The 15,780-nt window shown below is 38.8% G+C and overlaps 1 non-coding gene across 1 annotated transcript; it reads left to right on the forward strand.

Annotated features, from left to right (window-relative positions):
• Window positions 1-3,537: 3,537 nt before the first annotated feature.
• Window positions 3,538-3,641, forward strand: LOC127747011 (small nucleolar RNA R71). The gene has a single exon (XR_008008816.1). It is a non-coding gene; the product is annotated as a small nucleolar RNA R71 (small nucleolar RNA).
• Window positions 3,642-15,780: the final 12,139 nt, after the last annotated feature.

The raw sequence follows: 15,780 nt of genomic DNA on the forward strand, positions 1-15,780 counted from the left end.
AAGTTGCAAACTGGCGTTTAACTCCAAAGAAGGCCTCTGCACGTGAAAGCTTCAATGCTCAGCCCAAGCACACACTAAGTGGGCCCGGAATTAAATTTCTGCATCATTTACTTATTTTTGTAACCCTAGTAACTAGTTTAGTATAAATAGATCTTTTTACTATTGTATTAGACATCTTGGGATTATCCTTAGATCAGCTTGGGGAAGATCTTTTGGAAAATCTTTGAATCATTTTTAGTCCTTAGACATTGGGGGCTAGCCTCATGGCCATACTTGGACCATCATCACTTATGTATTTTCAACGGTGGAGTTTCTACACACCATAGATTAAGGTGTGGTGCTCTGCTGTTCCTCGAGTATTAATGCAAAGTACTATTGTTCTTCTATTCAATTCAAGCTTATTCTTATTCTAAGATATTCATTTTCACACAAGAACATGGTGAATGTGATGATTATGTGACACTCATCACCATTCTCACTTCTGAACGCGTGATTGACAACCACTTTCATTCTACATGAAAACAAGCTTGAATGTATATCTCTTGGGTTTCTAATCAATGATTCACATCGACTCCCCTCTGACAATGGGGCATCTGAATCCGAGATTAGAATCTTCATGGTATAGGCTAGAATCCATTGGCAGCATTCCTGAGATCCGAAAAGTCTAAACCTTGTCTGTGGTATTTCGAGTAGGATCTGGGATGGGATGACTGTGACGAGCTTCAAACTTGCGACTGTAGGGCATAGTGACAGATGCAAAAGGATAGTAAATCCTATTCCTACATGATCGAGAACCAACAGCTAATTAACCATACGATATCTGTGCATGGTCTTTTTCATCCAAGACGAGAAATCCAACAGTTGATTAGCCGTACAGAAACCGTAGAGGACCATTTTCACTGAGAGGACAGGAAGTAGCCATTGACAACGGTGACACCCAACATACAGCTTGCCAAAGAAAGGACTATAAAGGATTCGATGAAGGCAGTAGGAAAACAGAGATTCAGAAGGAATAACGCATCTCCAAACGCTTGTCTGAAATTCCCACCAATGAATTACATAAGTATCTCTATCTTTATTTTATGTTTATTTATCTTTTAATTATCAAAACTCCATAATCATTTGAATCTACCTGACTGAGATTTACAAGATGACCATAGCTTGCTTCAAGTCGACAATCTCCGTGGGATCGACCCTTACTCACGTAAGGTTTATTACTTGGACGACCCAATGCACTTGCTTGTTAGTTGTGCGAAGTTGTGAAAAAGAGTTGAGGTTACAATTGTGCGTACCAAGTTGTTGGCGCCATTGAGATCACAATTTCATGCACCAGGTCCACATATCCTGAGGTGTCAAGGATTTTCATCCCTGCACCCGGCTGGCGTTAAACGCCCTTTTAGTGCTGATCCTGGCGTTTAAATGCCGGGCTGATACCCTTTTCGGGCATTTAAACGCCAGTCTGCTGCCCTTTTCTGGCATTTAAACACCAATCTACTGCCCTTTTCTGGCATTTAAACGCCCAAAAAGGTGCCGGATTGGGCGTTTAAACGCCCATTTTTATACCCTTACTGGCGTTTAAACGCCAGTATGCCTGCCAGTTCTGGCGTTTAAACGCCACACTGTTGCCCATTTTTGGTGTTTAAACGCCCAAAATACTGTCAGGCTGGGTGTTAAACGCCCATTTTGGTATCCTTACTGGCGTTTAAATGCCAGTAAGCTCTTCCTCTAGGGTGTGCTATTTTTGATGCTGTTTTTTATTTTGCTTTAATTTAGCAATTATTTTCGTGACTCCACATGATCATGATCCTAAAGAAAACATAAAATAACATAGATAAATAAAACAAAAATGGGTTGCCTCCCAAAAGTGCTTCTTTAATGTCAATAGCTTGACAGTGAGCTCTTTTAGAGCTTCACAAATGCTCAGAGCATGATTGTGGCCTCCCAACACCAAACTTAGAGTTTGAATGTAGGGGCTTTGCTTGACTCCACATGGAGAGAATTGGATGAAACTTTTCATACTTTTTCTCCATGTTTACAGAGGAAGATCCTTGAGCTTTAAACACAAGGTAGTCCTCATTTACTTGAAGGACTAACTCTCCTCTGTCTCCATCAATCACAGCTTTTACTGTGGCTAGGAAGGGTCTTCCATGGATGATGGATTCATCCTCATCCTTTTCAGTGTCTAGGATTATGAAGTCAGCAGGGATGTAAAGGTCTTCAACCTTTACCAAGACATCCTCTACAAGTCCATAAGCCTGTTTCTTTGATTTGTCTGCCATCTCCAGTTAGATTCTTGCAGCTTGTACCTCAAAGATCCCTAGCTTCTTCATTACAGAGAGTGGCATGAGGTTTACACTTGACCTCAGATCACACAGAACCTTCTCAAAGGTCATGGTGCCAATGGTTCAAGGTATTAAGAACCTTCCAGGATCCGATTTCTTTTAAGGTATCTTCAGCTGAGCCAAGGCGTTTAGTTCATTAATGAGCAATGAAGATTCATCCTCCCAAGTCTCATTACCAAATAATTTGGCATTCAGCTTCATGATTGCTCCTAGATACTGATCAATTTACTCTTCAGAAGTAACTTCATCTGCTTCAGAAGACGAATATTCTTCAGAGCTCATGAATGGTAATAGAAAGATCAGTGGAATCTCTATGGTCTCTAGATGAACCTCAGATTCCGTTGGTTCCTCATGAGAGAACTCCCTATTGGTCAGTGGATGTTCCATGAGGTCTTCCTTACTGGGAATCACTGTCTTTCCCTCCTCTACAGGTTCGGCCATGTTGGATGTGTAAATGGCCTTGCACTCTCTTTTTGGAGTATCTTTTGTATTGCTTGGGAGAGTGCTAGGAGTAGTTTTAGTAACTCTTTTACTCAGCTGACCCACTTGTGCCTCTAAATTTCTGATGGAGGACTGTGCCTCAGTCATGAAACTGAGAGTGGCCTTGGATAGATCAGAGACTATGTTTGCTAAGCCAGAGATGCTATACTTAGAATTCTCTGTCTGTTGCTCAGAATATGATAAAAAAAGTTTGTTATTGCCAAACCTATTTCTCCCACCATTATTGTTATTGAGACCTTGTTGAGGCTTCTGTTGATCCTTCCATGAGAAATTTGGGTGATTCCTCCATGAAGGATTATAGGTGTTTCCATAGGCTTCTCCCATGTAATTCACCTCTTCTATTGCAAGAGTCTCAGGGTCATAAGCTTCACCTTCACTGGAGGCGTCTTTAGCTTGCACTCCAGTTAGACTCTGAGAAATCATATTTAATTGTTGAGTCAATATTTTGTTCTAAGCCAATATGGCATTTAGAGTATCAATCTCAAGAACTCATTTCTTCTAAGTCGTCCCATTATTCACAGGATTTCTTTCAGAAGTGTACATGAACTGGTTATTTGCAACCATTTCAATGAGTTCCTAGGCATCTACAGGCATTTTCAGATGAAGAAATCCACCAGCAAAGTAGTCCAATGACATCTTGGATAACTCAGACAGACCATCATAGAATATACATATGATGCTCCATTCTGGAAACATGTCAGAAGGACACCTTTTGGTTAATTGCTTGTATCTTTCCCAAGCTTCATAGAAGGATTCACCTTCCTTTTGTCCTAAGGTTTGGACATCCACTCTGAGCTTACTCATCTTTTGAGGTGGAAAGAATTTGGTCAAGAAATCATTGACCAGCTTGTCCCAAGAGTTTAGGCTTTCTCTAGGTTATGAGTCTGATCATGTTCTAGCTCTGTCTCTTACAGCAAAAGGAAAAAGCATAAGTCTGTAGACCTCAGGATCAATCACATTGGTCTTAACAATATCACAGATCTGCAAGAATTCAGATAAGAACTGATGAGGATCTTCTGATGGAAGTCCATGAAATATGTAGTTCTACTGCATTAGAGAAACTAATTGAGGCTTAAGCTCAAAGTTGTTTGCTCCAGTGGATGGAATTGAGATGCTTCTTACATAGAAGTTGGAAGTTGGTGCAGCATGGTCACAAAGCATCTTCCTTGCATTGTTGTTATCATTTTCGGCTGCCATGTCTTCTTCTTTTTCAAAAATTTCTGTCAGGTCCTCTCCAGAGAGTTGTGCTTTAGCTGCTCTTAGCTTCCTTTTCAGAGTCCTTTCAGGTTCAGGATCAGCTTCAACAAGAATGCCTTTATCTTTGTTCCTACTCATATGAAAGAGAAGAAAACAAAGAAATTATAGAATCTTCTATGTCACAGTATAGAGATTCCTTGATGTGTCATAGGAAAAGAAGAATAGAAGGATGAGGTAGAGAGAGGAATTCGAACATATAGAGAGGGATGTGGTTTGATGAGCGGATAATTTATACGCTTTTTGGCATTGTTTTTAGGTAGTTTTCAGTAGAATCTAGCTACTTTTTAGTATATTTTTATTAGTTTTTAAGCAAAATTCACATTTCTGGACTTTACTATGAGTTTGCGTGTATTTCTATGATTTCAGGTATTTTCTGGCTGAAATTGAGGGACTTGTGTAACAATCCCAATTTTCGAGTACGTGAGATCTTTTCTGAAAGTACGGATTTCTTCGGAAGATCATTAAGGGGAGAACCTCTACTATATCATCAAGAATCTCAATCCTCATTGTCATTATATTATCTTTAATTTAGGACCTTAGTGGAGATAAGCCTGACAACGCAATTGCGAAGAACCTAGTTTTTGAACCGTATCGGTTAGGAGTTTTGATTCTATTTTTCGTAAATAATCTCAGTTTGACGAACCGGACTCAATTCATGAGAGAATAGAGATAATAGGATAATATTATAATTATATTAGTATTATAAGCTTCTTGCATGATATTATAAGGTTACCTAGCCTATTTTAGTTAAAAACAGGAAATCGGTTTAACCGGGTTCATAGTTTACTGGTACAGCTTAGCACCAACACTCTCTGATGACTTTAGCAATGCTAAGGCCTCATTATACATGTTTTATTCTCACAATAAATATGTTATGGTGTCATTTAGGCTAGTAGCTCAGAAAATAATTTTTAGAGATGTTTTTACAAATGTTCTGATACATCAAGTTTTAGTAGTTATACACCTGAGATATTTTAATATTATTTTTATCCACCTCCAAGACAACTAATCACAACTCACCCTACACCCCCAAGACACTCCAAGGCTGGTCATTTACTCCCTTTGACCGAAAATAACAAGAGAGAAAAGAGACAAACTTTCATGAACACTTAATCTTCAAAGCTTGATTTCTTCTGAACTAAAACTCAAATCAAAATTCCGATTTCACCAAAATGATCCTCTCTTCTTCCTCTACATAACCATATAACTTATCAAAGCTGGAAATAAGGTGAGATGGCTGTTCCTTTCCCCTTTCAATTCGGTTTTCAAGGAAACATGCTTAAACATGTGTTTTCTTGATGCTCTTCCTTAGGAATCATGCTTAACTTGACTTGAGGGCCAAGAAACGTTAATTTCCAGCAAGTATAAGGTGAGATGTCCCTTCCTAACATGCTGAGTGAGATTTGGTTAGTTGAGATTTTTTGGATTTAAAGTTGTTCTTGATGTGATTTAGGAGGAAAAAGTGCTTTAAGAACACTTCAAAGAGTAACAGGATTTGGAGCAGCAAATCAAGGTAGGGTTTGACAAATTTAATCTTGATTAACTGTGTTTGAGTTGTGTGAATGTTGTATGATTTGGCTTTGCTAAAATTGGTTGCATATATGATTGATTCTTATTGAAAATTTGGTGAAATTTTGATGAAATTTGATGAAATTCAAGCTTTAAAGTTCATGTTCTTGGGGTAACTGGAAAAATGAAACCCTAGGCTTAAATTGAGGTTCAACTTGTGTTAAAATTATGTAGAAAAGATGGGGTTTTAGTGGCTGCTAATTTATTATGAATTATGGTAAAAATCGGTTGCTGAAAAGACTGAAAAACAGGTAAAAATAGAGAAAGAATCTGAAAAATTTATGAAGAACACGAAGAACACTTTGAGTGTAATGAAGAACAATGAAGAAAAGGCTTTAGATCTTTAAAAGTGCAAGGAAGTAAAATTTTTGGTGTTTAAGTGGTTATTTGGTAATTTCTGAAAGTTAGGGTGGTTAAAGTAGATATATTAAAAGCTACGGGTGATAAAAAGTGAATTTTTAAAAGTTAAAGGTTAAAGTGGGGTAATTTTCGAAAATTTAATAATAAAATAATAAATAATAATAAAATATTAAATAATAATATTTAATTAAAAATAATATTTTAATAAAAATAATAAAATAATGCGAAAAATGCAGTTTTCTGTAAAAGCTTTAGAAAGACAACTTTAAGTGCAGAATCTCATAGTTACCTTCATAACACACTTAGGGAGTGGTAATAACATGTTAGTGGGCAGAGATAAAGGAAAGATAAAAAGTTAAAGAAAAGATAAAAATCAAAGAAAATTCTGTAAAGTTTTAATGATAGAAAAACATACAGAGATTAGTGAACGAATTAGGGCAACATAGTTAGTTATTGAGTTGCGCCTAAGGTTAGGTATTATATGAAAAGTTAAACTATTTCAATATAGACTTAATGAAAATAAACAGGCTAACTATTCATACCGAAATTTACATAAGCTTTAAATACATACATTAAGCAGAGAAAAGAGTAACCAGAGAAGAGTAAAGAGACTAAGAGATATTTGTTTATTTGTTGCTTAAGGCAACCCAAGAGATGTGTTTATTCATTTGTTGCGTAACGGCAACTCCAGATATACTTGTATGATCATCTGCTGCATTGAGGCAGTCAGATAGATGGTGGTGCGACCACTGAGAACGCTTTCCTGTGGTACAGATCCATATTTTATTTCTGTAAGGTAGATGGGTTATTTCCTGCTACAGAAGTACCGTGACCACCTGTTCCATTTCTGTAGTGGCAAAGGGGTTATTTTTTGTATACAGAAGGTGTGTCGGCATACATCCCTGCAGTGGCAGATGTGTTATTTCCTGCGTGCAGTGGACCCTGTGGTGGCAGAGGGGTTATTTCCTGTACACAGGGGTATAGCCAACTGGAAAGCCATACCTGTTTCAGCTGCTTCGGGTTACGTCGGGAGCGTGTAGAAACCGGAAGATGAGCTCATTACCTGTGCTAGGGTTATGATTGTGGTATGAATGTATGCTTTCCTTGATTGTATTATATTCTCTGTGTTTGTGTTGTATTTTCTTGTATTCTTTTGTTTGTGTTCTGTTTTCTATTTTCTCTATTTCCTCTATTTATCTTCATCTTCTATTTACTGCTTTTTTGTATTTTGCTATTTGTTTGAAAAACAACATATAATTAATGAACTTAACTAATAACCCCGACCCTACTAAGAACTCCCCAGTTCTTACCCCTTCTCTCTCCCTTCCCCCCTTCAAATGGAAGCATGAGTACCCTTCCGTAGTTCGCTGACGATCGTTCCCAAAAAGAATTCCGCCCTAGGTAGTCTTTTGAGTCTAGGGTGAATCTCGTTTTCTATTTATATGTATATACTGTGAGACCAGCCAATGTCTGCACCCCATTTGTACATGAACTTTAACCTAAATCATGTGTACGAGACTCCTATTGTGTGGCTACTTGATGAGGTACCAGAGAGACGTCACATGGCAATGTTTGATCGTGCAATTTCTCGGCAACGGCGCCATTTTTGACGATCGGACTTTCTATCGGTAAAGAATTTCACAAATATAATCGCGTTGTAAGTATATTTTCTAAACCAACAGAGAATCCTTTCGTACAAAAGTTTGGTTGTCACACGTAACAAACCCAGTAAAATTTATAAACCGAAATATTAAAGCCTCGGGTCGTCTTCTCAAGGAATTACAGGGAAGTATGATTTATTATTGGTTATGGAAAATAATATTTTTGGGTTTTTGAAAGGTTGAACAAGGAAAATAGATTGCAGGGAATTAAATCAATAGCAAAGAAAACTCTTGGCAAGGTATGAAAACTAGAAGTCCTATCCTAGTTATCCTTATAAATGGTGATGAGAATTATATTTTTTTTGCTCCCACTCAATCAACCTCTAACTATAAAGGTAAGTCAAGTGGACAAATCAATTTAACACCTAAAGTCCTAGTCAACTCCTAAGGAAAGACTAGAGTTATAGGAATCTAAATCAATCAGCAAAGATAACAATTATCAATCACGATGAGTTTGACAACTCAACAGTCACCAATCAATCAACCAGAACCAAGAATATAGAAAGCTAAATAAAAAACGTATATCTGAAATACCTCAAATTGCATTAATAAAAGAAATCAAATCTAACATAGAAAAGTTCATAAGGTAAATTGGGAAAATAAATAAAAGGAACATAAACCTGAAAATTGAGAAGAAGAAATCCTAAATCCTTTAAGAGGAATCCTAATCCTAAATCCTAAGAGAGAGGAGAGAGCCTCTCTCTCTCTCTCTCTAAAACTACATCTAAAAACTAAAATTGTGAATTATGAATGAATGATGATGAATGAATGGATTCTCCCACTTTATAGCCTCTAATATGTGTTTTCTGGGCCAAAAACTGGGTCAAAAACAGCCCAGAAATCGCTGATTGCGAATTCTATCACGTTGATTTTCGTCACTGCGACGTGTCCACGTGGAGCACGCGTTCGTGTCGCCTAACTGTACAGGCACTATAGCAAATTATATATCATTTCGAAGCCCCGGATGTTAGCTTTCCAACGCAACTAGAACCGCTTCATTTGGACTTCTATAGCACAAGTTATGACTATTTGAGTGAGAAGAGGTCAGGGCTAACAGCTTTGCACTTCTGTCAATTTCTTTTATTCCTTCCACTTTTGCATGCTTCCTTTCCATCCTCTAAGCCATTCCTGCCCTGTAAACCCTGAAATCACATAACACACATATCAAGACATCGAATGGTAATAAGAGAGGATTAAACATAGCAAAATTAAAAGCCCAAAGAAGCATGTTTTCAATCATAGCACAAAATCCGGAAGTAAAAAGTAAAACCATTCAAATAGTATGAATAAGTGGGTAAAGAGTTGATAAAAACCACTCAATTGAGCACAAGATGAACCCTAAAATAGGGGTTTATCAGTGTTGTTATTCAAATAATAATTATATGAGTTTAATATAGTTTATTTTTAAGGTATATGGTCAATTACAAAGGTTTAAAGAGTAACAGAAGAGTCTAGAACAGAAAAACAGAGAAGCCAATGGAAAATAAGCTTACTGGCATTTAAACGCCAATAAAGGTAGCAAACTGGGTGTTAAACGCCAGAATGGCTATCATTCTAGGCAATTAACGCCAGTAAAGGTACCATTCTGGGCGTTAAACTCCAGAATGGACAGCATTCTGGGCGTTTAATGCCAGAAACAGCAGCCTCCTGGGCGTTTAGAAAAATGCCCAGTGACAAAGGCTTTCTGCCGCGTTTAATGCCAGTCAGGGTACATGGCTGGGCGTTAAATGCCCAAAGTGGCCATCAGATGGGCGTTAAACGCCAGAATGGCTATCATTCTAGGCGTTTAACGCCAGAACAGCAAGGGGGAGGGAATTTCGTTTCCAATTCAAATTTTTTCAAATTTTCTTATTTTAATTCATAATTTTCTGCATAAAAATTATTACAAATCTTCATCTTTCAATACCCATTTCAAAAAAAAATTAATAATCTTATAAAATCTTTGCAATTCCTTTTCAATTCTTTTTCAAAACATTTTTTAAAACTCATTTATCTCTCCAATTTCTTCCTAAATCTGTTTCATTCATCCATATTATCTTTTATTTTTTATGCATTAACAAAAATTCAGATTTTACTTCCTCATATCTTTTTCATATCTTTTAAATTTTCAAATCCTATCTTTTTCACAGCATGTTTATCTTTTATCAATCATATCTTTCTATCTTTTCTTTTTCAAAAAAATTCAAAACCCATTCCCCCTCCTTTTTTAAAACACATTCGTCCACCTTCCTAGACCCATCATTCGAATCTCTCCCTCTCTTCCTCTTCTTTCTTTTTTCTGTTTGAAGACAATCAAACCTCTAAGTTTGGTTTGTTTTTCCATGATCACTGAGTTAAAATATACCAAGATCATGGCCCCTAAAGGAAAACAAACCACTCCAAGAGGCAAGAAAGAAAACAATCCAAAACCTTTGATACATGAGAGGTTCTGCACAAAAGAACATGCAGACCATTACTTCAAAATTGGGTGCCAAAGATCAGTGATCCCAAAAGTTAAATTCAATCTGAAAGATGACGAATATCGGGAGATCCAATAGCAGATTCGAAACAGGGGCTGGGAAATCCTGGCTAATCCTGAGATACATGTTGGAAGAAACATGATCCATGACTGCTATGCAAATCTGTGGATGACAGATAAGTAAAGCATGGAGGGAACTTCCTTCCACACCTTTTGGACTGTGGTCAGAGGAAAGGTTATTTACTTTCATCTTGACAAAGTGAGAGAAGTCCTCAAACTTCCTCAGTTACAAGATGATTCAGAATCCATTAATAGGAGAATGGTTAAAGATAAAAAGCTGGATCAAGTTCTAGAGGACATATGCCTCCCTGGAACCAAGTGGATAACCAACTCAAAAGGTGTACCAAACCAACTGAAGAGAGGAGATCTCAAACCAGTTGCTAGGGGCTGGCTGGATTTCATTGGGCGTTCTATGCTTCCCACCAGTAACAGGTCTGAAGTCACTGTCAAAAGGGCAGTGATGATTCACTGTATTATGCTGGGAAAAGAAGTGGAGATTCATCAGCTGATTCCTTGTGAGATTTATATATTTGCAAACAAAGATAAAATGAGATGCCAAAACTATTCAGAAGCAAAAAGTTCTAAGCCCCGCTCATCTAAGTTGAATTTGAGCTTCATTAAAGACTCTGAGATGTTATTGCACCATAATCTTCTTTTTATCCTATTTTGTTTGTCTAGATGCTTGGGGATAATCAACGTTTTAAGTTTGGTGTTGTGATGAGCGGATATTTTATACGGTTTTTGGTAGTATTTTCATATAGTTTTTAGCATGTTTTATTCACTTTTTGTTATATTTTTATAAATTTTTATTCAGAAATCACATTTCTAGACTTCACTATGGGTTTGTGTGGTTTTCTATAATTTTAGATATTTTCTAGCTGAAATTGAGGGACCTGAGCAAAAATCTGATTCAAAGGCTGAGAAAGGACTGCAGATGCTGTTGAATTCTAACCCTCCTGCATTCGAAATAGATTTTCTGGAGTTACAGAAGCCCAATTGGCGCGTTCTTAATTGCATTTGAAATTAGACATCTTGGGCTTTCCAGTAATGTGTAATAGTTCATACTTTGCCCGAGATTTGATGGCCCAAACTGGCGTTAAACGCTAGCTAGAAATCCTTTTCTGGCATAAAACGCCAGAACTGGCACCAAAACTGGAGTTAAACGCCCAAACTGGCACCCAAGCTGGTGTTTAACTCCAAGAATGGCCTATGCACGTGAAAGCTTCAAAGCTCAGCCCAAACACTCACCAAGTGGACCCTGAAAGTGGATTTCTACACTATCTGCACTTAGTTACTCATTCTCTGTAAACCTAGGTTACTATTGAGGACTTATGACATTTTTTACATTTCATATTGTATCTTCTATGGCATGAGTCTCTAAACCCCATAGGTGGGGGTGAGGAGCTCTGTTGTGTTTCAGTGAATTAATACAATTACTATTGTTTTCTATTCAATCACGCTTGCTTCCGTTATAAGATACTCACTCGTACTTCAATAGAATGAATGTGATGATCTGTGACAATCATCATCATTCTCAAACTTATGAACGCATGCTTGACAACCACTTCCGTTCTATCTGAGCTCAACGTAGTCATTGGGCGACAGCTTGAGTGCATATCTCTTGGGTTTCTAATCCACGAGTTTGACTTGCCTCTCCTGACAACAGAGCATTCCAATTCGTGAGATTAGAACCTTTGTGGTAGAGGCTAGAACCAATTGGCAGCATTCCTGAGATTCGAAAAGTCTAAACCTTGTTTGTGGTATTCCGAGTAGGATCTGGGAAGGGATGACTGTGATGAGCTTCAAACTCACGAATGTTGGGCGCAGTGACAGTGTGCAAAAGGATAAAGAGATCCTATTCCAACATAAGTGAGAACCGACAGATGATTAGCCGTACAGAAATTGTACCTGGACCATTTTCACTAAGAGGACGGATGGTAGTCATTGACAACGGTGATCCACCAACATACAACCTGCCATAGAAGGAGCCTTGCGCATTTGAGAGAGGAAGACAGTAGGAAAGTAGAGATTCAGAAGACAGAGCATCTCTGAAACCTCAACCTCTTCTCCATTACTGAATAACAAGTATCATTCATTTCATGCTCTTTTACTTTTTGCAACAAAATCCTTTTTATCATTAATCTCCTGACTAAGAGTTACAAGATAACCATAGCTTACTTGAAGCCGGCAATCTCCGTGGGATCGACCCTTACCCACGTAAGGTATTACTTGGATGATTCAGTGCACTTGCTGGTTAGTTGTGCAGAGTTATGAAAAGTGTGATCACAATTTCATGCACCAGAATGCTGTATTCATTTCAATGGAGTATACTCCCAACTTGACTTGGGAGTTGATTAATAGGAGACCCTTGAGTTGGAATACTCAAGAATTAATTGATAATTGGAAGTTGTTGGCTAGCTTTCTAGTTACTAACGCTAATCATTCCCAAGGGATAGGATTAGGACTTGTGAATAGAAGCTGGCTCAGTTACTTGACTTTCGTTTATTCGGTAAAGGTTAACTAAGTAAAAACAACAACTCATTATTAATTAATCCTGGGAAAATTCAATAAGGATAGAACTTTCGATTAATCTTCTCCCAATCAAGGCTTTTTATCATAATTAATTAAATCTCTCATTCACTTACTTTGCTTTAATTCTATTCTCCAACTTCAAATTTCTCAGAAGCCTCCTTGAACAATAAATAGCACTCTCTTAGCAACCCGTTGGGAGACGACCTGGGATTTCTACTACCAGTATTTATTTCTAAATTTTGTGACAACCCTTTTAAATTGATATGCGGAGTTTTTAATGATTAAGAACTGTACTTGCAACGCTGATTTCTGAATTAAATTCTTAATCGGTAATTTTGCGTACGTCAATCGCGGTTGCCAATCTCTTCCAGATCTAAACCACAGGGATAGTATGGATCCATTCTGATTGAGGGTGAAGCTCCTGCAGTCCATTCTCATTAATGATCCTACTCAAAATACCACAGACAAGGTCGGATCTTCCAGATCAGAGAATGCTGTGCCTTTGGGTTCTAGCCTTGACAAATGAATTTTTGTCGGTATAGAATTTATCAAGTGATCAATCGTAGTATAGTCTAAACCAACGCAAAATCCATCATCAAACAAATCTACAATCTATATCCGAGAGTACTAGTCTCCCGAGTCGTCCTCCCTTGGAATTGCCAAAGTTTGCATCTTATTGACTTAGTAAGCCTCGTTGGAATTCTTTGAAGGTTTTAGCAATGCAATGAGAAACAAGCAATCAATTATCAAAAGGCTTGGCTTAGGGTTGGCATTAGAACTCCTATCCTTATAGTCCATTCAATGTTGACAACAATTAGGCCTTGCTTCATTTAGTCATCCCCTAAGTATAGAGGAAAATCAAATGAAAACAATCAACTTGAGTCACAAGTCCTAGCTTCACCTCATGGGAATCTAGCTTTAGTGCACTCCAAGCCAACTAGCAATCCCTAATTCCAAATCAACTAGTGATACAACTATTCAACTTCTTCCAATGACCAAACCCTATTCCAAGTGTGAAAATTCTACTCCATAGCTAGTGTTGACATTTTATCAAACATGTAGTGAGCATGAAGGAAGGTCATAGTAAAATGAAGAGAAAAGTAGAATCCAAGATATTGCAATACAAGGAATTAACAACAAACAATTGTCAAGGAGCAATAATGAGGATCAAAATCTCAAAGTATCAATGGAATCCAAAAATCATAAAGTTGAATCCTAGATCCAAGGAATTTTAGCAATTACAACTACAACTTGAAATTGGAAAAGAAAACCTATTACATGAACAAAGTGGAATGAAAGTTGCAATGGATCTTTCAGGTAACCCTCGGAACATTGGCGCCGTTGCCGGGGACCTGGAAGTCATCCCTTTACCATGGCGGACGACCCTCTCAACAATGGCCACGCCGCATCAGAACAAGAGGACGAAGTTGACACCGGAGAGCGACCGGACAGCCCTCTATCACCACGCACTCCAGGAGGAAACAAACAGAATCGCCCAAAGACATCAATCCCAAACAAAGATCCACGACATCCCGAAAAAGAAAAGAGCTCGGAAATTCTAGAAGCAGTCCGGGCACAACAAAACCGACTAAAACAACTCGAAGAGGACATACAGAAGCAAAAATCTGAGAAGGGAAGCTCGCAAGCGCAGAGAATTAGAAGAAAAACTGCGGAAAATAGAGGCCAACCTGAAAGATCGGTCAGACCGCAGCCCCACCCCCGAAGGCAACCATGATCCCTTCACGCAAGAGATCATGAAAGGGAAGGTACCGCGAAACTTCAAACCACCCGATATGGATCTCTACGACGGCACCACCGATCCAAGTCACCACCTCAGCAACTTCAGAAGCAGAATGTACCTAGTCGATGCCTCCGACGCGATTCGGTGCAAAGCCTTCCCCACCACTCTCACCAAATCAGCCATGAAGTGGTTCGACAACCTGCCACCTAGATCAATCACCAGCTTCGAAGACCTAACCAAAAAATTCCTAACAAGATTCTCCATTCAAAAGGACAAGGCAAAACATGCCCCCAGTCCACTCGGGATCAAACAAGGTAACCAAGAAACTCTCCGAGAGTACATGGAGCGATTCAACAAAGCCTGCCTGGACATACAACACTTGCCCACTGAAGCAGCCATCATGGGACTAGCAAACGGCCTAAAAGAGGGACCGTTTAGCCAATCCCTATCCAAACGATACCCGACCTCCCTATACGAGGTGCAGGAGCGAGCAGAAAAATATATCAACATGGAGGAAACCTCCCAGCTAAGGGACTCTTCTAGGAAGGAATCAACCTACCCGTTCCGAGATCGAGATCGGGAACAGAAGAAGAAAGAAGAATCCAACTCGGACAAGCCACGGAAGTATCATAGCTACGCTCCCCTCCGAGTTTCCCTGGTAGACGTCTACAGAGAAGTATGCCACACCGAAAAAATCCCACCGCCCCGACCTCTAAAACACAAGAGAGCAGGGAGAGATCGGTCCGAATATTGTGAATACCACAAGCTCTACGGTCATTCTACTAACGACTGCCACGACCTAAAAAATGTTATAGAAAAGCTAGCCGGAGAAGGAAAACTCGACAGATACATAGCAGAGAAGGGAGAAGAGACCAAAAAGAGAAGGAGGGGAGATAACGAAGATCGGGCTGAGAAAACCCCGCGAACCCCTGAAAGGCACGTTCACATGATAAATGGAGGTTTTGCAGGCGGAGGAACATCCAGATCCTCGCGAAAAAGACACCTCAAAGATGTCTATCATGTCCGAGAAGACAGCCCCCTGCCCGAATTACCTACTATCTCGTTTACCCGAGAAGATGCTCAAAGGGTAATACCCGGGCACGACGATCCAATGGTAATCACCATCATCCTAGCAAACGCCAACCTACATCGAACCCTGGTTGACCAGGGAAGCTCAGCAGATATCCTGTTCAAAACAGCCTTCGACAAACTCGGACTTGAAGAAAAAGAGCTAAAAGCCTATCCCACCGACTTATTTGGACTAGGGGACACCCCGATCCATCCCTTAGGATACATCTC

This window comes from Arachis duranensis, chromosome 4 (assembly GCF_000817695.3).
Source record: "Arachis duranensis cultivar V14167 chromosome 4, aradu.V14167.gnm2.J7QH, whole genome shotgun sequence".
Taxonomy (NCBI): domain Eukaryota; kingdom Viridiplantae; phylum Streptophyta; class Magnoliopsida; order Fabales; family Fabaceae; genus Arachis; species Arachis duranensis.